General features: G+C 45.6%; 2 non-coding genes across 2 annotated transcripts; both read right to left on the minus strand.

Moving 5' to 3' along the window:
- Positions 1–17,206: 17,206 nt before the first annotated feature.
- Trnaq-cug (transfer RNA glutamine (anticodon CUG)) lies at positions 17,207–17,278 on the minus strand. Its single transcript has one exon. It is a non-coding gene; the product is annotated as a tRNA-Gln (tRNA).
- Positions 17,279–17,289: 11 nt separating this feature from the next.
- Trnae-uuc (transfer RNA glutamic acid (anticodon UUC)) lies at positions 17,290–17,361 on the minus strand. The gene has a single exon. It is a non-coding gene; the product is annotated as a tRNA-Glu (tRNA).
- Positions 17,362–25,233: the final 7,872 nt, after the last annotated feature.

The following is a 25,233-nucleotide window of genomic DNA, read 5'->3' on the forward strand; positions in this document are numbered from 1 at the left end:
TAGGACCTAGCTTTGTCGTCGACGCTCACTGTCCGCGGTCATGGTGGTTAGAAAACCGTCGCTATAGTGGAAACATATGTGTGTATGTGAATCAAAGAAAGGTTTACCATAAACGAACAACAATCGTAATTTTGAGAGAACAATATAAACCACCTACAAGCACAAACCCTTTATACCACTAGGCGACTTCAACGTACATCGACTCTTTATGTCCCTTTAAATTCACGAAAGGACGCTGCGGTGCAAATGCGTATGTAAGCGCGTTCCAGACCACACACTCTCTTTCTGCCATGGATGAAAACGTACGTAAACTTTAACGCCGTCTACTGCCGTCTCAGATTACTCAAAGACTGTACGAACCGTTTGGGGGATTGAATATGATTCTGTGCGGCGATTTGCGTCAATTGCCGCCTGTCAGAGCCAATGTAGTATACAAGAGGGGCGGGAAGAGTTGGAGGACTCTTTGGGTCTACGATAAAGTGGCATTACATGCAGTGTTGGCGGTAACGCGTTACAAGTAACGGCGTTACCGGTAACGCGTTACTTTTTTCGGTAACTTAGTAACGTACTCGTTACAATTTCAAAACTGTAACGGGTAACGTACTTACGTTAACATTTTTCGGTAACGTGTGGGGTCACGTTACTCGTTACTTTTTCATCCTGCAGGTGCCATTTTCCTAGAGCTCGCCCCGACGAATTCTTTTGTCGCAGCGTCGGACTGCGTTCGGCTTGCCGGGCATTGACAAAGCGTGCCCGGGCGGAATCGCTTGTCGCCACACAAAGCTTGAAGCAAGCCGCGGAATCCGCCATGAGAAACTGCTTTTCGTGGAAGTGGATTGTAGCAGGTGGATTGCTTGCTGGCACCTGCGCCTTTTCGTGCCCAAAAGACAGGCCACCCGAAGAGAAAGCGCAAGGGCTGGTCTAGACCATACCATGTGCTGATCGTGACGCTTCGTACGTGGGGGAAACAAAGACTTTCCCCGAGAGGCTGCGACAACATAAAAACGACGTCCGCAAGTTCGAGTGACAAGAGTACACTCGCCGAGCACAGCGTGGTGAACGAACACCGCATCGAATTTGACAACTCCCGTGTCGTCGACTTAGAGGCCAATTACTATAAGCGGCTTTTTGTGGAATCCTGGCCCATCCAGGAGACAGCCGGTAATGTCAACTGGTCTACAGGTGCGCTGCAGATCGAGAGTCTGCCTCAACGGAATTCTTCACAGCATGGAGAATAGGCGTGACCGCATGGCAGCAAGAAAACCCTGAAAAAGAATGCGAGTGGGACGCGAAACGTCCGATTTTTCTTGTTACGCAAAAAAAAAAAATATTTTTGAAGCCGACTGGGAAGAGGCACTCCGGAGCCCATCGCTCCAGGCACAAATCCAGGCAATCCAGAGGGCCCAAGAAAGGGCGGAACATCACGGTGTCCCAGCCCCGACTTGGACGCGGCCAGCGGCTTCCGCGGGTCCCCGATAGGGGTTCTCGCGAAAGCTCCTCAGGATCAAATAAAGTTCATTGTCTGTCTGTCCTTACCTTGGTTGGCGTCCCTCTGTTTCAACTAAAGCCCATTAATACCGCTGTCACACGAACAGCCTTAACCGCGGTTAAGCAAACTACGGTTACGGGCTAACCACGGTACAGGTAGCTACACGGCAGACATAACCGCAGTTAGACTCCTAATCATGGTCATCGCAAACGAGTGAATCGTTGTTTGGGTTAGAAGATTTATGTGAAACATAAATTTGAGGTTTAAAAAATTCTTATTGTGGGTTCCTGCAGCAATCACGCGTTGATTAAAATTTATGATTGCGGAGTAACGGCAGAGGTAACGTCCGTTACTTTTTTTCGGTAACGGTAACGGTAACGCGTTACATTTTTTTGTTGGTAACGCAGGGCGGTAACGCGTTCCTTTTTTTATAGTGTAACGAGTAACGTATTTAGTTACTTTTTTTCAGTAACGCCTACAACACTGATTACATGGTATACTGTACAGTCGTGTTTTTGCTCACTTGCATGCTCGGGTGGGCTATGCACGGGAGGTTCACGGTTACCCGAATGATCCCCCGGTGCTTCGTGGATGTGCTGTGATTTCTTTTTTCTAAGAAAACGACGTAGTGAGGTGCAGCGCCGCCAAGCATCAGACTGTCTTATGCCGGATGACTGAACGACCACGGCTATGGCGGCGGACTGGCTGGCGCTGCCTGGCGGGAGGAGCTCAGTGAATACCTCCTATACCAACGTTACTAGACAAGGCTCAGGTTTCAAACTCTCCGCCGGCGCCGTGTTTCGCTTGTGTCTCCGTTTTCCGTTTGGCCGACAGGTGGCGGGAGCGTTCCATCGAGATCCACCCTCGCGACTTGCAAGGCTGTGCTCGCCGAGCACAGCCTTGCGAGTCGCGAGGGTGGCGAGTCGCGTGCACACTGGGCGCCGGACGCCCAGTGTTCACGTTTATTTACATATAGCCGTGTGGAAAACTTCAAATGAATTGCTGCAACATATCTTAGCCACTGGCGCTTCTTTTGTGCTTACTTCAAAACATGTGAGCGCGGCATGCTTTACAGTCTCGAGTCCAAAGCTCCCGGAACATCAGGCGTTTCGCTTTGCGTGCGTGCGTGGTTTCGGTACCATTTAGTAACCTGCCCTTTTTTTTTGCATTTCGCCTAAGGTTATAACGAGCGTCAATTGAACAAAAGATTTGGCATTTGTATTTCTATACAAACGATTCGCATAGAAACCCACGCGAGTCGCAAGTAACGGCCGTGGCTTCCGTGCTCGTGAGCACCCCCTTTTTCAGCGTAAATGCTGTTTCATGCTAATTCGGCGGACAAATCGTGGCCACTGCCCTCACTAACGATTTAGCATGGATTAGAAAGTAACAAATCAACGGGGCTTTCATACATCAGTTTATTCAGGTGTATTCACTTCTGTCTGCACCTACTGCCACGAAATAAAGGATAAATGCACTGGTTGTCCTCTCACTTTCCAGTAAACTCAAGTTCACACTCCACAAATCTCAAGTACTGGCGGTATATATGTCCACCGCAGTGGTGTAGCGGTTACGGTGATCGGCTGCTAACCTGAAGGTCGCGGGTTCGATCCCGGCCACGGCGGTCGCATTTTGATGGAGGCGAAATGCTAGAGGCCCGTGTACTGTGCGATGTTCATGCACGTTGAAGAACACCAGGTGGTAGACCTCCCATGTAACACAAAAGAAGCTATTTGCCGTCTAAAAGACGTCTTGAACGGCTACCAAAAAGGGCTAATAGACGTCTTGGTCAAGACATTCCCGTAGCCGTAGACGTCTTTTCGACGTCTGATAGCTGTGCTAATGTCCCGCTAGTTGACGACTTTAAAAGACGGTTTGACAAGACCAAGTTAAGGCGTTTTCTAGAGGTTTTTGTTTTTTCGGCGTTTTCGAAATTTTGGACTTTCGAAATATAAAACAAACTATTATAACTGTCTTTACAGCATGTTTGGTCGGCAGCCTGACGGCTACCATAGGAAGATAGAGAATGAAGGGACCGAAAGAGCTCCCGCGAGAGCTCTTTCCTGTTTTTTCTCCCACTTCCCTATATCAGTCGTCGAGCAAGTGACCAAACAATCAAGCAAGATCACTAACATACGTACATACCTGTTCACCCACGCATGTCCTCACTGTTGCATATATAAATTTTCGACGCTGAGTTTACTCCTGTTTATTGCGGACCGAATCAAGTTGTTGCGGTAACTCATATATGCCGCGTGAATTATTGGCTACTTCAGCACACCATATATATATACATATCCAATTTTCATATAAAAGACATAGGTTTATAATAAATTTGAACACGTAAGCAGGGGATCAACACGTATACTGTACTACATAAATGACGTTTAGCGGATGGCGCGCAAATAAATAATCTTGCTTCTCAGCAACAATAAATTATCCCATGATGTTGTCAAATCGGCTTTATTAATGAATAAAGCATAACCAAATGTGGCACAAAACACGTCGGAAGGTGACCGCACAAGGTGAAGCTGAGTGGCACGGCAGCGACGTAAATAAAATTCTGCATGAATGCACTCCAAGTCTCGTCAAAGAAACTGCACGGGCTTCCGCATTAGCTGGCGTGGTCTCAGGCCCAATATCTTGCACAAACAGCAGTGAAGAAAAGCTGCATACAGAGAAAGCAAGTAAGCTACGCAGGATTTACAACAAATAACAGATCATCAAGTCACTCTAAAGAAACATTTCCAATTACAGATATGATAAAATGCTGTCATGTATTAAGAAACGACAATCAATCATAACCACACCTACAGGCGAGGCGCCTATACGGTAGAGGCTTTGCACTTTGTCAGCGACAGGCCGGCATAGTTGTAAGCATGCTTGCTTGAACTATGTCGGCTGCGTGCGTGGAGCCACGAGCTGTAACGCGCAAAACATAATTACTAAAAATAGGGCGAGTCGCACCGGCGCGTATAGTTTAGCGTTCGACCACGCGGTTCAACCTAGCAAAGAACTGTTCACATTTTAATCACAATTCTAAAACCTTTCAGTAAAAATGACGAAAAGTCAGGTGCACTTACCGAAAAAAGCACTCTATCCGAACGTGCACACGTTCTTAGATGTTTGTCTGGCTGCAACGAAGGTGGTGAGCAGAACAATCGCTTCTTGAAATGAACGTACCGACGAACGTACCGTTCGCAAACATACAGTAAAGCTTGTTTCACCAAACACTGATGGAAAATATGCGACAGACAGTATCACCGTTACTCCGTTACTTGATGGCAAACAGCCCGTAATCCGTTCATCCGTTCACAAACAAAAGCTGACAACGCTACACAAAACACAAATGACCGCCGGCCGTCGCCTAGCTCTGCTAGCTCTGCTGCCGATAGAGCCGCTACGAACTGGTGCCTGGCGGCTGGCGCGAACTAGTGGAGGAAGAGGGGAAAGGGGGAGGAAGGAACAGGTATTCTGAAACAAGCCTCACCCTTCACTTGACCGAGCTGAGCACAGCGTCACCATTCAACAGAAAAGACACAACGATTTTCACAAAGTGATCCCGCCTATTGCTCAATATTTAGTGAACATTCCTGCCAATAGGTGTATCTGCCATCGATATTGAGTCAAGGTGGAGCGCCGAGTGAAAAGATGTTCTTGAATGCAGGGGTAAACCACTGATCTCCACTAGGAGCATGCGCGCTTCGACAACACCACAACACCCGCTTCGAGCCTCCGACTGCGCAGCATCAGTAGCATGCTTGCCTGGCTTGCCTGCGTTTGCTTCTGTTCTCGTTCGCTGTTGCGCGAGCGTTGCGCGGCCTTAGCCGCCTGCTGATAGAAACCCGCGCTACGGAGCGAAACCAATTATTTTGAGGGCTTTGTTTTCTGCGTCTCTTCTTTCACTAAAGCGACAGTCACCGCTCTTTAGACATATCGTTTTGGCGTCTTTGTGCTCGTGGACAAAACATTTGAAGAATCATTTAAATAGTCGTTGCGCGCTCACTTTCCCCCACAATGTCTAAAAATGTCTCAAAGTAGACGTTGTGGACTTCTTTGGCAGAATACACTCTGGCTATGTCGTAGCTGTTGAAAACTGTAATAAACAGTACGCAGGCATATTTTAGAGGCGAGTGCTTTATTTTGCAAAAATGTCTATTCTTGATCTTCTCGTAAACCAAGACGTCTATAGCCGTCCGTAGCCGTTTCGAGACGTCTTTTAGAGGTTTTGTGTTACATGGGCTCCACTGCGGCGTGCATCATACCATATCATGGTGTTCGCACGTAAAACCCCAGATAGCATTGCTTCGGCCGGTACTTACAAGAGCTTTGCATGCTTTCTGGCAACTTTAACTTACACACTCGTGTCTTTGTGTTGTCGTAGAAACTTTGCATAGAAATGCATGTGAGTTAGTCAATAAAACTTTTAAGATACGTGCAGAGAGCTAGGAGCGAGAAAGAAATCGCGGACCGCCCGGCTTGTGTCGTTCCGGTACCCGCTCGTACAACCGCGCACACAACACGTCGGCATGACTTGGTGGGCTTAGATGCACACACAACACTTCATCGAATTAGCAGTCATGTAAACACATGAGCTACGGAGCACCGGCAAAGTTCCGAAGACATGGCAACAGAAAAAAGAATGCGGGAGGTTAACCGCCACAAGCAGTTCCAGCGGAGACTACACGGAGGACTACTCGAGCTAACTGCAGCCACGGCCGCTGGATGAAAAAGCGCTTTTGAATCCAGCAGCCGTGCTGCAGCTAACTGTGCAGCGTGGGCAGCGCGGGATCCCGATGCGACTGCAGCGCCAGTCGAAGCGGAATCTGGCGGTTCCGCGTAACGCGGCGCAGTTTGTAAGCTGAACCTGGTCTAGTGATCGCTGTCTATATCAACGTTACTAGTTTGTTCTAGTAACGTTGGTCTATATTACGCTTTTACGCCACGGCGCCACGGCTTTGTTGCGACAGCGGGTGTCGCTCCATGACCAACGTGATGCTCCCACATTACAACAGAGTCGAGGGGGAAAGTAGTAAGCCCGGTAAGCCTTCTCTAACGGTGTGTAGAATGGAAGTGAGATAACGAATCCACCGGGAGGACCGCTAATGGAGCCAATTGCACTACGGTGCAACTTTAGACGCCATTTTGAAAAGCCTTCGTGCTTGATCTGGTTGAATTTGAGTGTTCGGCTATCTATCTAAATGGCTGTACTTGTAACATACGCAATATAAAGCGCTGTAAAAACTAAACTAACTTTTCAATTTACTCTTTAGGCAAACGACCACAACAAACAACATCTGATACGTGCCCACGAGGTCAATAATATCTGGGGTTGTACGTCCCCAAAACACGATATGATTATGAGACACGCCGTAGTGGAGAACTCCGGAAATTTCGACCATCTGGTGTTCTTTAACGTGCACTGACATCGCACAGCACACGGGCCTCTGGCATTTCGCCTCCATCCATAGGCGTGCGCACGGGGGGGAGGGTCGACCGCCCCCCCCCCCTCCCCAGTCAGCTTAGAAAGAAGAGGGGGCGCAAAGTGTGCGTGTGCCGCATAGATTGACTTAATAGGGAGGGGGGGGCGCCGCGATGAACCTTCGCCCCCTCTGAAGGGGAACCCTGCGCACGCCTATGCCTCCATCGAAATCCGACCGCCTCGGCCAGGATCGAACCCGCGACCTTGGGGTCAGCAGCCGAGCACCACAACCACTGCTCCACCACGGCGGTCCCCAAAGGTCATCATTGCTTCAAAGTTCATGTACCTTCGCAGCATACTGTCGCCTACTAATATTCGTTCTTGGAACCGTTGGCCAGTGTCACTATACTCCATCTTGCTTCATCTCACAAGCTGGTTGCAGCAGGGTGGAAGCTACGAGGTGTAAGCCAATCACATGCTTGCGCAGCAAAACATAGTTCTGTTTGTAACTGCATTGTAAATAGAGAAGGTTCAGACAATTGCGTTAATTGTTTGGCACGTACTATGTCTCAGCAATACATGATAGGGTAACAACGATTTGCGTTTACGTCATAAGCATTTAATTATTGTGTCGGTAACTTCTGCTAATTGAGATAGCGAACCAACATGGCAGCGCCCATGCAGACGCTGTCGCCCGCTTCGATCCGAACTCGCGCTCGCTACTTGCCCACTGTCCCGATAGTAATAAAATCGTGGAATCGGCGACCGCTTTGTGTCTTCTCACGCTGACAACAAGGTATGAGGTATGTTTTGTCATTGTTATTGTGATCAGCTGTTTGTTCAGCCACGCCTGCTAAGCCTTTTCCCAGAGGATTTGAGAATGAATCTTGCAAACAGTGCAAAGTAAAAACAAATACATTGCTGTCGACGCCTCGGGACGCAGACATAGCGCAAACACAAGCGTCCGTTTAGAACTTACGGCCGACACAGCTCACGAAGGAGACTTTATAATTTGGAGGCGCAAGGAACCAGCTTCGACGGGTGCCGCCATGCTGTTGTTTTTAATCCAGCGCTACCGTTACTGCCCAACGCTAAGAGCGCATGGTTACTGCCGTTCGCTCGCTCTTCTCGAACAATGCGTACCCGACGCCGCAGAACGCGGGACGCCGCCGACGCGGGACGCAGCAGACGCCGACGGTCAAATCTCGCGTTTAGTGAGGCATATAAGGCTTTCGCCTTAATAATAAGATGACTTTCGCCTTCGGGTCGTCTTAGGCGAATGCATAAGGGACTGTGTGGCTTTGCTTTATTTGCGATCGGGGAAGAAAGCAGCAAAGCATAGAGAGAGAGAATAGGAGGGTGTCATGCTGCGGAGGCCGAAATAAACCCGACGCGCGAACCCCTGGTGCGTCTTTCTTTCTTTGCGCTTTGAACCACGACCAAAGAAGCTACGCTGGGCAGCCGTCTCGCTGTAGTTGCGTCAAATAGAGGAACGGCGTTATTGGAAGCAAACCTAGTACATATGTTGTTCCCAGTATATCGAAGTTACTAACGGCTATAACCGTCGGTAAGTTTTTAGTTACTGAGATTCAATTCGTTAATTATACATTTTTAACCCGATGAGTACTCACCTAATGAAACGTCAATGAGGCACATGTAGCCATTCTTAAGGAATAGCTAACTGCGCTATTTTCAGCAACGCGATAGCTGCGCGCTTTTTTTTTGATGCAGGGGAAAGGACGTGACTACACTTCAACAATGGATGGATGATTGAATGCTATGAACGTCCCCTTTATAACGGGGCGCCAACGAGTGCGCTGCCAAGTTCTTTGTTTTTCGCTGTTATTGATATGAATTAATTTTTTTCTTCCTGCACAAAAAGGAATATGAACTCAAAACTTACAGCTTTCTGCTGCGTTTTAGGTTAGAACCACCACGGTTTAATGCTATTATTTTTCTGCTTTCTCCCACGTTCTCGGCACCAATCAGGGCGGCGCCAGCGCACGGCATGGAGTAGGGGGTGGGGGGAGGATGTGTTGCCGCTCCCCTTTTAGGCTTCTCCCCCTTGCCCCCCCCCCCCCCCCGTCTCCCCGAACAGCAAACAGTCAAACTAATATCCAAATCAAATTTTATTCCGGTGTACAGCGAACACTGTATACCGAGGAAATTGGGCTAAAGGTGTGGTAATACACCTGACGAGGGCCCAACTTCCCTACGGTAGGCACATGTTGCAGCATAATTTCATAGAAGTGTTACACAGTTATGGTACAATATTATACAATGTTACAGTTATACAATGCGTAAAGTCACTGCCTCGAATCAAAGTATCTCACATGCTAAACGCAACGATAACAAATACAAAATAAAGTACATTCCAATCAGTCACGTGTACATAACAGTAGTTTAAGACATCAATGAATAGCTGGTAACTATTTATTGGACATAAAAGATCATGACAAAATTACATAAAGAAAGAAATGTAGAAAAGCTTTATAAGGTTGTCTTAAGACAACCTTATAAAGCTTTTCTACATTTCTTCTATTAGCAAACTGTTTAGCACATTTGAAGGAATGTTACAATTTGAATATTCCCTTATCAGAAAATCAATTTGTGGATAAACATTCAAGGTACGAGGTATGACAGCCGAAAGTTTCTGAAGGCCATAATTTGTTCGTGTTGTATGGAAGTCATAGTGTTTATGTCGAAAATCGTATGATGTGTTGACATTTAGATATCGTTGTTCAAAACTCTTTTTATCATTTCTGACAAGTTGGTGTATATGAATTGATAGTTTTTTCAGATATATTTGAGAAATGTTCAACAGGTTGTGTTTACGAGATGCACTTTTCGTGCTTTCACGAATTGAGATACTTTCGATAGCACGTACAGCTCTTTTTTGGAGTACTGAAAGCTTCATTACGTTAGTCTGTGTAGTCGCTCCCCATACAAGTATGCAATAAATAAAATGAGAATAAACAAGCGAGTAGTACAATAACAGCTTTACTCTAACCGGAAATGCATGACGTAATTTATTTATTGTGCCTATTGAGCGAGCAACTTTAGTGCATAAGTAATTGATGTGTTCCGACCAAGACATATTCTCGTGAAATACAACCCCAAGAAATTTGATTTTTGATTCGCGTGTAATTTCGTTCCCGCGATATTTCAAACAAAACTGGTTATTAATGGTTTTATTTTTTTGTCTGAACAATACATACTTTGTTTTTGTGATGTTTAATTGCAACCGATTTGTTTGTAGCCATATTGATAGTTCGGATAACCGTGCGTTTGCTGCATACTGTAATTCTTGGCAATCCTGTCCGGCGAAAAGTACATTCGTGTCGTCAGCATAAATCACAATGTCCTTAATACCTTGTACGTTAACTATGTCGTTGATATAGAGTAAAAATAGGACGGGACCAAGAATACATCCTTGTGGTAACCAGTTGAGATGAGTCCTGTGTTTGACTTAATATTATTAACAAACGTGAATTGCTGGCGATTATTTAGGTAGTTACTGAGGAAGTCCAACGCAACTCCTCTTATACCGTAAAAATGCAATTTTCTCTTTAATATGTCATGGGCTACTGAATCAAACGCCTTGCGCAGGTCTAAAAGAATACCTATTGTTATTAATTTATGCTCGAAGTTGTCTAGCATTTTTTCTTTTATATCCATTAGGGCGGATTCTGAATTATTGTTTTTTCTAAATCCATACTGTTGATCAACCAAAATCTTATTATCGGAAATGTAACTATAAAGACGATTGTTAATTACGTATTCAGCGACTTTTGAAAAAACTGACAGCACAGAGATGGGCCTATAATTATTTAGGTCATTTCTGTTACCGCCCTTGTAAATCACACTGACTCGGGCCAGTTTCATGTCATCAGGAAAAGATCCAGTGGTCAGCATAACGTTTCATATACGTGCCAGGGGACCATCAATAATATCGGCGATTACTTTAACTGGCTTTGTCATTATATTGTCTGCACCAGGGGCACACTTGAGCTTCAGAGAATGTATGATATTGTTACGAGTGATTGTGTTTATTTATAGATGAGGTGAAATGGCATTGGGAAAGAGCAGCGTACTTCTGGGACAGGCCTAGTCCGGTTCACCCAACCACACAATCCAAGCGCCGGCTCCACTACTCTTCTTCTTCTTCCGCGACCCGTACGCTCGCGCATCTTCGTTGCAATATGAAATATTTCTTCGTCACTGCATGGTGATAAAAATATAGATTTGGAATACGTTCCCTTCATGAAACTCACAGGATCTATGGAATAGTCGTGTGGTTCCTCTAGTGCGCCTGCAGTTAAAAAATGCGCATTGATTCTATCAGCTAAATTGACACCGTCTAAAATTTCTCCTCCGTGTGTCAAGGGTGTGTCAATGCGATTTTTATTACCACCAATTAATTGGTTTAACATAGACCAAGTCTGCTTAGAGGAATGACATGTCTGGAACTTATTTAAATAATATTCATTTCTTGCTTTTTAATGCCGGCTCCCAATTTATTTCTTATTTGCTTATACTCAACAAACAAATTAGGCTCTTTTGTCTGTATGAATTGCGCAAATAAACGGTTTTTCTCGACGATCCTTTTATAAAGTCTCTGGGAATTCCATGGTTTCCTCCTTTTCTTGTGTTTCCTGAATGGTTGCTCTGGAAAGGCTTTATTATATGTCGCTGTAAAGATACCCATGAACAACTTAAATGAGATATTTGGGTCTTTTTCTTGAATGACACTGGTCCAATCAGTGATGGACGCAATATCTCGAAAATGTGTTAGGCTTTTCTCATCAATCTTCCTGACAAAAGTAGACAGAGTGCATTGTGGATTGGACTTTGAATAGCAAGGAAGTATGCAAAAGATTGGCATTGAGGATAATGAGGTAAAATAATGAGGATCTCTCGAGGGAGTACTGACTGCACTAGCCCTGTTTATTCAATTTCTAATTTTCAGTTGTCGTCTGTCAATACTTACAAATATCTAGGTGTTCGCATAGATAACAATTTAACATGGAATAATCATATCAGTTATGTGATTAACAATGCTAACCGCACTCTCGGCTTCTTGCGCCGTATCTTTTCATTAGCACCCGTTTCATTAAAACTTCTTCTTTATAAAACCCTAGTCAGGTCTAAACTCGAGTACGCGTCATCAATCTGGGATCCTCATTCGTGTTTACTTGTTAATGCACTGGAAGCCATCCAAAATCGCTCAGCTCGCTTCATTGTCGCTAATTACTCCCGTACTGCTAGCATTTCATCAATTAAAAATTCTCTAGACCTTCCTACCCTTTCTAACAGGAGGAAGCAGGCCCGCCTATGTCTGTTCCACAAAATTTTTTTCATGAATCCTGAAATAAAAGGTACATTGTTCTCGCCACCTTCTTACGTTTCATCTCGCATCGACCATAACTTCAAAGTCCATGTGCCATTCTGCCATACCAACATATACTTCCACTCCTACGTGCCGAAGACTTCATCCGAATGGAACCACCTTCCTGCCTCCATCGCCAGCAACCCTGATCATGCATCATTCAAGACTGCCATCTCTAACTTGTAACCACTCCTCTCTGTAACGCCGCAAATGGCATTGAGAGTATTTAAATAAATAAATAAATAAATAAATAAATAAATAAATAAATAAATAAATAAATAAATAAATAAATAAATAAATAAATAAATATGATCACTTAACCCTAGTGTTAGGGTGCCTGAGAAAATGTTGTCTATGCTGTCATTCGTCAAACAAACGTCAAGAAGACTTTCTGATTTATATGTTTTTCTTGTCGGCGAGGTTATGCAATTTTCAAATCCATGACTGTGTATCATGTCAAGAAAATCGACTGACAACTTTTGATTAGAGAGTAAATTAATGTTGATATCGCCAATGTAAATAGCTTTCCGGTTATTTGTCAACGAATAGTCGAATGTCTCTTTAAGGAATCTGTAAAAATCTCTGATGGAACCGGATGGTGGACGGTACACAATAATGATGACAGTATTATTAACTAATAATGCAAGGCACTCAACGTCCGGACTAGTAAACACAATTCAGGTATGGTAGAATGAGCAATACTTGTCTTGATATACGCGCATACTCCGCCTCCACGCTTGTGTGTTCGAGACATGGAAATGTTTTTATAGTTATCAATGATTGGCATGTCACAGTTCTCATTATACTACGTTTCTGTAAAAGCTAAAACATCGAAAGATTCATGAAGCTCGTTAAGGTACTGAGTTAGTTCATCAAATTTGTTCCCCAGACTGCGAGTATTCAAGTGAAATAGAGAGAAAGAGCTTTTGATGGTCTCTCTGTAATCTGAGACACTCTTATTGAACGAGTGAACTTCGAAGCTCTCCATGATTTACAAAAGATGTAGAAAATAGCAGCGCTGGCAGGTTATGTAATTTTAGTGAGATCTTCTTCACATTTGATAACAATAGCCTTATCACCTGCTTGTTTCCTAGTGAGAACTTTTCCGTTTGATTGCCAGGTGTACTGATAACCAATGTCAGCCGCTTTCGTGCGCGTCAACCAAAGTAGCCGTTTATTGTAAGCGGTGACGTTATCGTAGAAACGAACGCCTCCTCGTTTTTGTTTTATCTCCTTGGATTTAGCTTGCCATTTATCTTTTACTGCCCGACTGACAAAACGTACCAAGATAACGGGCGGCTTGCCGCGTTTCTCGGGCAGTCTGCATAAATTGCAATATGCATTTCTCGGGAAGTCTGCAATATGCATAAGTTCCCCGCCTCCCTCACAGTGTGATCGTTATGTCTTGCACGAAGTCTGGTACCCTATTTTCGGCTGGCTTTCGCCTTCAGTATTACAGAGAGTGTACCAAGCTACAAACACTTTCTTCTGTTTTCTTTCTTCTTTTTTCTTTTGACGGCGCCAGCTGTTACTTTATATCAGAGTATACATTTATTTGAGAGAAGTACTGATTGGCAACAAGGAAGGAAGCCCGCTATTTACCCTGTTTATCTGTGGTGGCCCCAAAGGGACCGACAACCAAGTTTCATGGTACCTGTTTTCATTAGCGCAATGGAAAGCTTACCGGTCAGAGTGTCTAATCACGGCAAGTTAACGCGGAAAACGGCGTGAAGCGTTCATAACAAAAGCTTTTCGTTCTGCGCCGACTGCGACGTCGTACACACGCAACACATTTTGCAAACAGTGGTAGGTGAGCGCGCGAGCGGTTCGTGTCTGTCGGTAGCGGCGGTTTGCTGTTCATGCGTGTACGGCGCGCGCATGCGCCGCGGCTCGACATGTCGCATTAGAAGCCGCGAAGGCAGCGCCGCTTCTCAGCGTGCAACTCATTTTGCCTTGTTAGCAGCATAGGAATGAACGGGGATGTATAATAATGTATCATGCTTCAATTCTGAGCGCTAATTCTGGTGCTCAAGAAACCATCGGACTACGTACAGCGAAGTGAGCGACTCCATAATGCAGTTTCAAGGCTTTTCTGCTTGGCTGCGCGAGAAACCCGGTTTGTTGTGACTTTTGAACGCGATTTAAAGACATACATCCTACTGAGATCGTGAAAAGGATGCTTGAATCTGTAACTACAATTCGCAGTCTTTTCATTTTCACCAGGCGTTCTCGCCATGGATATAGCGTCACACTTAATGAAAATTTTTCTTGCCTGGTTGCAGAAGATCGCAGTGGTCTGGACACCGTCGCCGAAGAGCGCGTACAGCGGCAGGTTGGCGTGGTCCCGGCGCAGCGTCGTCGCGAAGGCGTCCACCCCGTCGGGACCTTCGTCCTCGACGCCGCGGTAGCGCACGCCTCGCGACGTCGGCTCGACGCAGCAGTAGAGCACCACGGTGCAAAGAAGCACCGGCAGGTCTTGGAGATGGTAGTCGCGACGGCCGGGCTCGAACACGCACCACAGCTGGCGACCTCCTGGCGAAGCAGTTCCGGAACCGCGGTCCAAGGCTTGGGAGGCGCGTGGAACCCGCGAAGAGTCGGTACCGACACGATCGTCCGCGTGGCGTTTCGCCGCTCTGGCCTTCTTCTGCTCAGACAGTACGTACGCGTCGATGTAACACTCTGGCACACTACGCAGTTTCAAACTCACTGAATCACTCGTACTGGCGTAACCTATAGTCGGATAAAAGTTAAGAAGCCCGGAGAGCCCCGCATAAAGAAATAGCCCCGCTCAGGCACTTGGCCATGTTCTGGAAGACAGAGTCACCGGCCGCCCGGCTCATGACGTCATTCCGGAGCGCCCGCCCATTGGCCCAGGCTAGTATGCGACATTTCCGCCTTTCAAGGGGAAATAGCGCATACGTCTAAAGTTGTATGCGACTATAAGTTAATGAGCGATAAAGCTTAAGATGCAACCGCTGCAGTGGTTTAGTGATTATGGGATTGTTCTTTTTTTAATGCGAAGCATTTCTTAGTGAACCCTAGCCACTTTGAGCGTTTCTATCTATCTATCTATCTATCTATCTATCTATCTATCTATCTATCTATCTATCTATCTATCTATCTATCTATCTATCTATCTATCTATCTATCTATCTATCTATCTATCTATCTATCTATCTATCTATCTATCTATCTATCGAGCCGCCTACGTCTGGGTGCTCTCATGATCGCCTCCTTAACTTGGTGTGGACTATAATTGGCATGGGAGGGTAAGAAGATTTGACGAATATGACTGTCGGGTCATGACATGAAGAACGTGCAAATCCTCTCGCGTACGTCGTCAAACCGTTTCCTTCAGGCACGTGTGGCACATACCCATTTAACGAGGGCTGTGGTATACGGGTACGTGACACAGGTAATTGACAGTCTATACCCAGGAACGGCGAGAACAGACATCGGTAATTTAAATGTGAGATCGTTAAGAAAAACCGACATGGGTAGCGTTGACCCGACGAATGGAAAGGATAAAAATTAGGATCCCAGCAGGAATCGGACCCAAGCATTCTGTGTGGCAGTCAGGTATTCTATCACAGAGCCACGCCAGGTCTAGAAACTGCATTAGAAAAAGACCCTATGCATGTATAATGTCAATACAGTGTTGATTGTGGTTGTAGTGCTGGCTATCTAATTTTATAACAAAGAAATAAACAGTACATATGTACTCCTATAATACAGGCGTTATGGTGGTTCCAGTGTTGGCTCCACTTTCATAGAACTCTAATAAACATTACATTTGTATTCCTATGATTCAGCAACCTACATTCAAGCGTTGCTTGACCCCGGAGGAATAGGCTGACGAAAGTTACGTATGATATTCACATCATCGCACCAGAGCGTGCACTTTGTTTCGATAACACAGACGTCCGTGCTCTAACGTGAGTGGTGATGTTACGTCAGACCATAAGTTACCATTCAAACGTCAGTGTAGTCGGCGTGCCTGGTAAGCCCGCAATGTGAACGCAACTCCTCTATTTACAAAGACACATCGATCCGGTCCGTAACGCTTGACTCAAAGCCAAGAAATGCAACATAGAACTACTGGCTGCTTGCTTCGCATGAAACCGATTCCCACGAGCAGTGGGATCTGCCGAACTTTTTATTAAGACGATATCCTTAGAAGCCTCATAAAACCCGTAAATTGACCGTCGGCGTCAACGCGAGTGACGCAAAAGCACTGAACGACGTCATGACATCGCAGGTCGCCAAAATTTGTGACGTCAACATGAAGTCACTCCGTAACGTTGGATGATGACGTCATTACGTGACATCGTCGTTTGTTAAAAAATGTGTGCCGATCACGGAGGCAGTGCAAAACCATGTGAGGTGCAGAAAGCTTGCGGAGCCTCCTACCGTGGAGACAGTGCAAAAGCACGTTAAGTGCAGAAATACTTGGGGGGGGGGGGGGGATAAATGCATCGATTCAGAAGAAAAACAAGATGTATTTCGCCTTCCAGTCGTCTTAGGCAAATGCAAGATGGACCTTGTGATTTTTTTTTAGTGCGTCCGCGGGTCGTAGCGCTGCCGCGTTTGGCGTGACGGCATCCTGAACGCAATGCACTTGTTTGCTTGAAACGTTGTAAACAATATTCTAGTTGACTTAGTGGCTTAAACGAATACCATAAGGAAAAGAAATTGGCAGACAACTCAGTCATTGGATTCAGAAGTCTGAAGGAGTCTGGGCTAGCCGGTGCATGTCAATGCAGTCGGCCTAGACAGTGTAATCGATCGAGAATTTCAAAAAAAAATTTAACGAATTTCTAAGGCTAAGCAGAACATGGGCTTTCGCCTGTGTTCTCCTAAAGGGACTGTCAATATTTCTGTTAATGCAAGAGCAATAAAAAAAACGAGGCCTCACCGAGATTTGAACTCGGACCGCTGGATTCAGAGTCCAGAGTGCTAACCGTTACACCATGAGACCCTAAAGGAACATTCCGACACCGGGAATCGAACCCGGGCCTCCTGGGTGAAAGCCAGGTAGCCTAGCCACTAGACCACGCCGGAACGGACGCCCGTTTCTTGAAGCGATCACTTGTATCGCCTTCAAAACGTCCGGAGGGATGTTATGCCGTTTTACAGCGAAAGCTGTTATGAGATCATTTCACCGGCCGTTTTTGGTACCGTAGTTGTCCGCCGCCGCCGCCGGTGTCCGTAACCAGTATCGCTCGAAATAAGAAAAAAAAAAACGAAATAAGAAAAAAATTCCAGGATGGAACGAAGTTCGAACCTGCGCCCTCTGCGTGGGAGCCCGGTATTCAACCTCTGAGCCATGCCGGTGCTTGAAACTGCTTTGCAAAAGGTCCTATACAGGCTTCATGTCGGGAAGGAACCACATTAGCATATGCAATATAGCGTGGTAGAAGAGTAAAATAAGCACCAAGCGACGCACAACGCGAATTCTGTAACCAGGCGTCACACAATGCGAATTGCGCAACGAGTAGGTTGTTGAATGCTTCCAACCCGTTACAAAGGGCTCTGCCATAATTCTTCATCGTCATCAGGCACAGCATCAGCGAAGTGCGCATAATGCATTACATGCGTTTAGCAGGTACCACGGCTGTCCGTAGAATGACGAAAAATGGCACAGTGCCTGCTGCCCTACTTCTCAAAAATTAGAATGATTTATAGCGTAGTGGGTTCCTCGCAAGTGCACTTGTATTGGTTGCCAAGGAAGCCCATAAGCGCATGATCCGTTTCCTCGGGATCTCAGTAAAATTACAATGATTTATAGCATAGTGGATTCCTCGCAAGTGCACTTGTATTGGTTGCCAAGGAAGCCCGCAAGCGCATGATCCATTTCCTCGGGGTCTCAGTAAAGTTCTTCCCCCCCCCCCCGTCTCTCTCCCACGTCAACGTATGTTATACAGCATGACGGGAGAGGGATAGCGACCGGGCGTCACCCAATGCAAATTACATAAATGGTGGGCCGTTTAAAGCTTCCAACCCATTACAAAGGCGTGAGCCATAATTCTTCATCGTCGTCAGTCGTCGCGTCAACAAAGTGCACATAATGCCTTACAGACGTGTAGTTGGTGCCTCGCTTCTCTGCAGAATGACAAATAATGGATTCGTACACTGCAAACCGTTTCACACCCTTATAGGTGTATTTGCGATAAAACACCTATCGTACACCCTTTTTTTCTGTCAATATTATCCGAAAGGGTGTAATGTCTTCTTTGCACACCCTTCGCACACCCTTTTTTCATTTTTGGGTGTACAATGGGTGTATGTTCTGTTAAACACCCATGGGTGTTCTTTGGATTTTACACCTATGGGTCAATTCACGCAGTGAATTGACCCATAGGTGTAAACAGGTATCGTTGTACTGCTGAATGCAATTAACTGAGACATTGAACACCACGGGCAACGCCTCCTGAAACCACGGGTCACCACCCTGTTCGACAGAGCGTCTTGGCACAGGATACTGTTTCACGGGGCACCTGAGTGTGAAGCTACCTGCTCGTGAATCAGTAATGGTTCACCTTGGTCTGCTAAGCTTGCCACTCAATTTTCATTCTTTTAGTTGTGCATCACAAGTCTGCTGTAATTGCAAAGACGCATGTATTTTGCCTACTTTATTAGGCAAATGGTAGTGAAAATAAAATATAGCATTGTCGTGCCTGAGGTTCTGAATGCAGTGAGTCAACTGATGTTACTTATTTTGAGCTCACATATATTTAAGCCTTTACATCCAGATTTATTTTTGAGAAATCATTTCCAAAATAATTTCATTTATTGCTTGATTGGATTGACACGTTGAATGAATGCCCGAAATACATTCGGAATAATATATGTATTTGTTTAGCATTCATAAGCATTTGTTCAGTTTAGAGACAGTTGGCTTCACTGCTCTGTGATCATCGCAAACACCTCTCCTAACGCTTAATCTATAGCATACATATACAGTGAAATCTCGTTGACACGATTCTGCATAATACGTTTTTTAGCCTAATACGTTTTCGTTTTTATTTCCTGCCAGCATCCCTTGAAAATAATGCATTTTCATGAGTTTAATACCATCACATTTCTGCCAAAACTGGATAATACGACCGCGAAAGTGGATCTTGACCGATATATCGAGAAATCCTGCGTTTATTCTTCGCTATGACAGCTCGCACCGCGTTCCAACAAGCCACGATCTGCGCGTAGCAGAGCCGCTGAGACCACAGCAGCACCAGTTTAGCGGCGAAAAGATCGCTGCTAGGCGATCTTTTCTTTGAGATTATATATATAAATATATATTGCCGCTTTGTGAGGGCCTCCCCTCCAGTGAAGGGAGACTTTAAGCCCTGCTTGTAGTCAAGCAGCCCTTACTGTGTCGTCGCAATGCTTACTGCGATTCGAATACACTGTGTAAAGCATAACAAAACATAACACTGCCGCAGAAAGAAAGCTGCGCCCACGCGAGCCAACAACGGCCGGGGCGCCGCCTCCTCTGCCGGCGCAGCCGCCGCGCGTGCGCAGCGCGCGGAACAGCTCTATCACCACGTGACCTAAGCAACGCGCTCAGACACGCCGCCGGACTCCATCGTTTTCTACGTGTGTTGTGCGTCGCCTCCCGATCGGTGGAGTTTTGCAATCGGTGTGTTTCGGTTGTTTGAAGTGTGCGTGCGCTGTGTGCTCGTCCTTTACCTTCTGCCAGTGCTGCTTATTACGAAGATGCACTATACTCAAAGGGAGACCTGCAGCTTCATATCGTGGAGCACTCGAACTGAAACGGTATGTACCACTATCACGTTGCTACGGCCAGCGCTTTTTTAACTCCGAGAGCGCGATCTAATGCGGTTAACTAAGCTTTTCTTAACTGGTTGACGATCGGTGAGCATTTGTTAACGTAGCGAGCATATGTGAGTGTATTGTTTCATCGGGATGAAGGCAAAGTTGTGTGACATTAGGCGCGGGCAAGCTTTGCTTTGTTTGGTGTTGAAAGCAGTGTGCGCATGCGCGGCTGTGATTCGGAGGGGGATTTGAACGCAGTTGTGGCGGTGCCCTCCTGTCGGCGGTGGTGTTGGAAGGGGGCCCCGCTCTCGATGAACCACTATTTTGATTTAAGAATAGTTGGGTTGTGACGGCGCCTGTTACCTCTAAGCGTCAAGCGTGTCTAAGGCGTGTATGCTTCGGCCTGTTGGTAATTCAAGTGCATTTTTTTCGCACAAGAAAAAAAAAAACAGGACAGAAAACAACGACGTGGTGTCCGCGTCGTTCTTTTCCGTCCGTGTTCGTTTTGTGCGCTAAAACTACCGTGATGCTCGGTTTGATGCGTGTGGGTCATTTTAACGCAGCATGTTGCTTCGTTTTAGGTACGCCGCGCGAAGCTCGCCTAAGTGCTAATACATTCCGTTTCGTTAAATTCGTACCGACGCTTTAATTCATCCGTAACATAGGTTTCCTGATAATGCCGGCACCCGTGCACGGGGAGCCGTTCGTTAAACTTGACTTGTGTTCGAATGAATTTTTCATGTCTGTGTGTGGCCGAATCGCCTTAACTACCTGAACTGTGCAAGCGCTAGTTCGAGCATCAGTGTGCACTTAGACGTGCGCAGGGTTCCCCATCAGGGGGGAGGGAAGTAGGAAGGTTAATCGCTGCCCCCCTCCCCCCGCCTTACTAAAAAGTCAAAGTATGGGGGCAGACTTTGCGCCCCCCCCCCCCTCTGTCTGAATTGACTAGGGGGGTGCCCCCCCCCCTTCGTGCGTACGCCTGAGTGCCCGCGTTCGAGCACAATTTATTTTATTCTATTTGTTTCCATTATGCCTAGCTTTCATTATTTTGTTGTGGTTATTAAAAGTTATATGCGCCTCGCCTCGCTTTGGCGTTGTAACTTCGCTAAATACTTTTACGTGTACAAACATTAAAAAACGCAGTTTGTACGACCACCTCCAATGATATTATTTGGTAAAAGACAAGCCTAATGATTTATAAGACATTTGATTATAAGATTTATTGGACATTCAAGGCTGCAACTTGCAGCCTTGAAGAGAAGTCCTTGTGCAGAGTTTTGTTTTATATGCTTTTTATCGCTGTGCAGGAATCCTTCATGCCACTAAAGAATGCTCCTTTTTCTTTAAAAATGCGGATGATATTTGTCAAATAGTACTTTCTCTTTCCCAAACAAGCTAATTGCACGTAGAAAAGCTGTTAATTCTCTCCAGTTCCATATGGGCCATGTTATGAGCTTCATTTTTGGATGGTACTATCGTGAACAATATGAGCTCGAACACGCGAGCGCGTGGCGAACAGCCTTCAACCTTACGTCGGCTGATTCGCAGCGGCGGCTGTCGGAAACAAAGCGGAAAGGGCGCCGCGCTTCCACTAGCTGTTGACCCTCCCACTTCGATATTGTTGATGCGAAACAGCATCTTAGAGAGTGTCAGTGGCCGCTAGCGGTGATATGAATTCCCATCAACGCGAACAGCCACATCAGACTAGGTAGCTGCTGAGATATCGGCTGTGACGTAGCCTGCCACGATGCGCAGGCCATGCTTGCGCATCGGCATCTCGGTGGTGTCGGCTGAGGATTTTGGTGCGCCTCATTTATTTTAACGCGATAGCGTTAAAGAGCTCGTATAGCAGAAATTGCGCTGTCGGCGTCGGGGCCGTTGGTTGTGAGCGAAAAATCATCATCATGTCCGTGACCGAAAAATCAAAAAAGCTGCAAATAAATAATAAAAATGTTGGGTCCGAATGAGAATCGAACCCAGGCCGTCTGCGTGGCAAGCAGGTGTTCTACCACACAGCCACGCTTCTGCTTGGAGCTGCACTGAAAGTAACTTTCGTGCTTCCCAAAAATACGCGTCCTGTATACAGGTGTCACAGTACGAGATGTAATATCGCAGTAGTATTGCGTGGTACAAGTGTACATTGCGTATAGGGCGTCTCACCATGCCAATATCATAACGACTTCGTGGTTTAAAGACAGCCACCCATTACAAAAGGCGCACACATTAGTGCGCGTATTCCCTTAAGACCACGTAGTGGGTGCATCGCAACTTCGAAGAAGTTTCTCGCGCATAATTGCTCCTGGTTTAAAGCATGCTACCCATTACATAAGGCACACGCCTTAGTGGGCGCATTCTGTTAAACCCTCGTAGTGTTCGAACTGCGCAGTGGGAACAGAATATCGCTATCGCGTTCAGCTCTTAAAGGCGAAGCTTAAGCGTCCCCCAATTTTTTTGTTATCATTGCTAGCGGTCATTGGCACGCAATCAGCCGACATCTCGCAGCAACGCTAGCGAGGCGGGAGTACCAACAGTCAGCGGAACAGCGCCCCCCCCCCCTCACCCCTCCAGTTTCGGCAGCGCCATCCACGTATCACCCTATCTCAGTTTTAAGGCTATTTTCCACGTGCTCTCATGTTCGAGCTCATATTACTCACGATAGTACACGGTACAGAAACTGTTATTTACTGAAACAAATAATTGAAGTCTGCGTACCGCTTTTCAGACAATGATCTTTTTATTTTTTATCATGCAGGGAGCGAGCGTTCCAATAACACCTTGCATTGTGTACGATGACCCCGATCTTCCCTATGCAAGCAAGCTTTTCCTCCATGTGGACAAAGAACTGCTCTTCAGTGGGTCCAATGCCGAAGAATGAGTAGCTGCACTCATGACAGCACATTGGCTGTTAAATATCGACTGCCATCACAAGGCGTTCAACGTTCTCGTCGCTTTTGAATGGCTCCTTCTTGGCCAGTGGGTAATGGCTCCGAGGACACAAATAGTAAAGCTCCTGAACATTTTCAAGAAAGCCTAGAAAATAAGCCTTAGCTTCTGCTTAAAGTATGTCGCCACCTGTAATTAACTCGAGCTTAAGCCATAAAGTTATATTTTCATATGGCAACGAGTAGTTATTTGTTTTACATTATACAGAAACGAATACTATGGCGGTACTAGTATTTCATTTCAATTTCTTGCTCATTTTCTTGTGACATTTTAATACAAGCCATATTGTCTCTGCCGATTTCAACATGTTCTCACACGTCATTCCACTTTGTGGTTATTGGCTTAGTTTTTATATTCAAAGGAGTTTGTGACTTTTTTGCAGTAGTTTTAATAATTGAGATCTTTTGCTATTGAAACTTTTGCTTAACAAAACTGCCAGTACTTGTCAGTGAAATCATTGCATCGAATATTGTTTTAAAATTTATTTTTGAGCTATATGACAAGCTTGAAGTTTTGTCAATATTTTTAAAGGAAATAAATACTCGTTTTATTCAATTACCAATGATTCTGTTGTCTTTGCTTGGAAAGGGATAATCTTTAAATTTCTCTGAACATGCCCGTGTAAAATTTGATTGAACTGTTGTTATGTAGGTAATGCTTCTGCAGGGCTGTCGTGGTCATAACGTCTCTATTCCCATGCATTTCCTGCATATTACCGCATTCAGCATGCGCTGCAACGTGCGCGTCATGGCCCGATTGCTCACTTTTTTGTGTTGGAGCCACAATCCATTGCTTTTGAGAAAGTGGGAAATATTTCATAATTCCAGCAATTTGCACAGTTTTCTACTTCACTCATGTACTTTCCCAGAAAAGAGATAATATGGAGGCCTGCTGTGGAAAACGACATTCTGAGTCCTTAAAATGTTGCGTGAGTTGTCACGGAGCATTGATACCCTGCTCGTGTATCAGCTACAGCTGTGTGATGACAGTGTTTACCCTACTAAGAAAGTCGACAACAGGCACAATGGTGTGGGCACTGCTGGAATTTTGAAACTTTATCAATCCACTTTCTCATCAAGGGATTGCACATTTCTGAACTATCTCCTTAACAGGAGAACCACCAGACCGTACCTTGTGTGTTCCAGTTGATTTCAAACACATACACTGATGTTATGCAGCCCATTTAAGACGATGACACCTTATTTTATCAACTGCATAAGTGCAGGTATAAGAAGTGGCACCAATATTTCCCTTCTTGGGAAGGGCAACTACAGCGGGAAAATTCATTCTGGGGTGCGCCCGAAGGGACCAGGTGTCTGTAGTGCCCCAAGGGGGCTGACAGGGAAGAAGGTTCATTTGTGCTTCTCCCTGTAACTGCTTCCTTTTCGAGGGCGTTATTATCTATTACACCCCACTCGCACGGGTGTAGCTTGTTCTAAGACCCATACTGCACTATACGCCTGTGTTACAATGAAGCATGTTAAATTGAATTCCTCATTATGAAGTGGAAATAACGCCCTTGCTTCATATTTTGACACAAACGCCTTGGTCATTTGTGCTCCATGTCATTTGTGCTCCTTGTTCGGCGGCATACGCGATGCCGCTCCGCACACTCGAGAAAGGTCATTGAATACCGTAGAATTTGTCTCGGATGTACGAGCTTTGTGTTTATAAAAGCTTGACTTTATTTTGTACTATTGGATAACTGTGTGAACATCTTGCAATGTGTGTCAACACATTTTAGGTAATGACTTTGTATTCAGTCACGATTGCACTGTATATGTAAGGGCCATATATGCCGTGCTTCATATGCACCATAAAATCAGTGCTGCTGCCAGCATTTTCCTTCTGTGGCAGGAGCCACTATAATAGGTCATGCACCCTTGAAAGGACTGGCTAAAGGGTAAGCTTTCTAGCGTTTCAATGGGAGCCAACTGGGAGGGGGGAACCACTCGAATTATGGAAATTTTTGCCTGGGTGTTTGGGTGTAATTGTGCATAAACACCCTAACGCCCCTTTTCTCGTTTGGGTGTAATGTGCTTTTACGCCCTACACCCTTTTTTTTCATTTGGGTGTAATATGCTTTTACACCCAACCACACCCATTGGGTGAAAGTTTTAAATTACACCCACTGTATAGGTGTAATCCTGCTTGGTACACCTATTTTTTGGGGTGTAGGGGTGTGAGTTATAGACACCAAGTTACACCCATACG

The sequence above is a fragment of the Rhipicephalus sanguineus genome, chromosome 11 (genome assembly GCF_013339695.2).
Source record: "Rhipicephalus sanguineus isolate Rsan-2018 chromosome 11, BIME_Rsan_1.4, whole genome shotgun sequence".
NCBI lineage: Eukaryota > Metazoa > Arthropoda > Arachnida > Ixodida > Ixodidae > Rhipicephalus > Rhipicephalus sanguineus.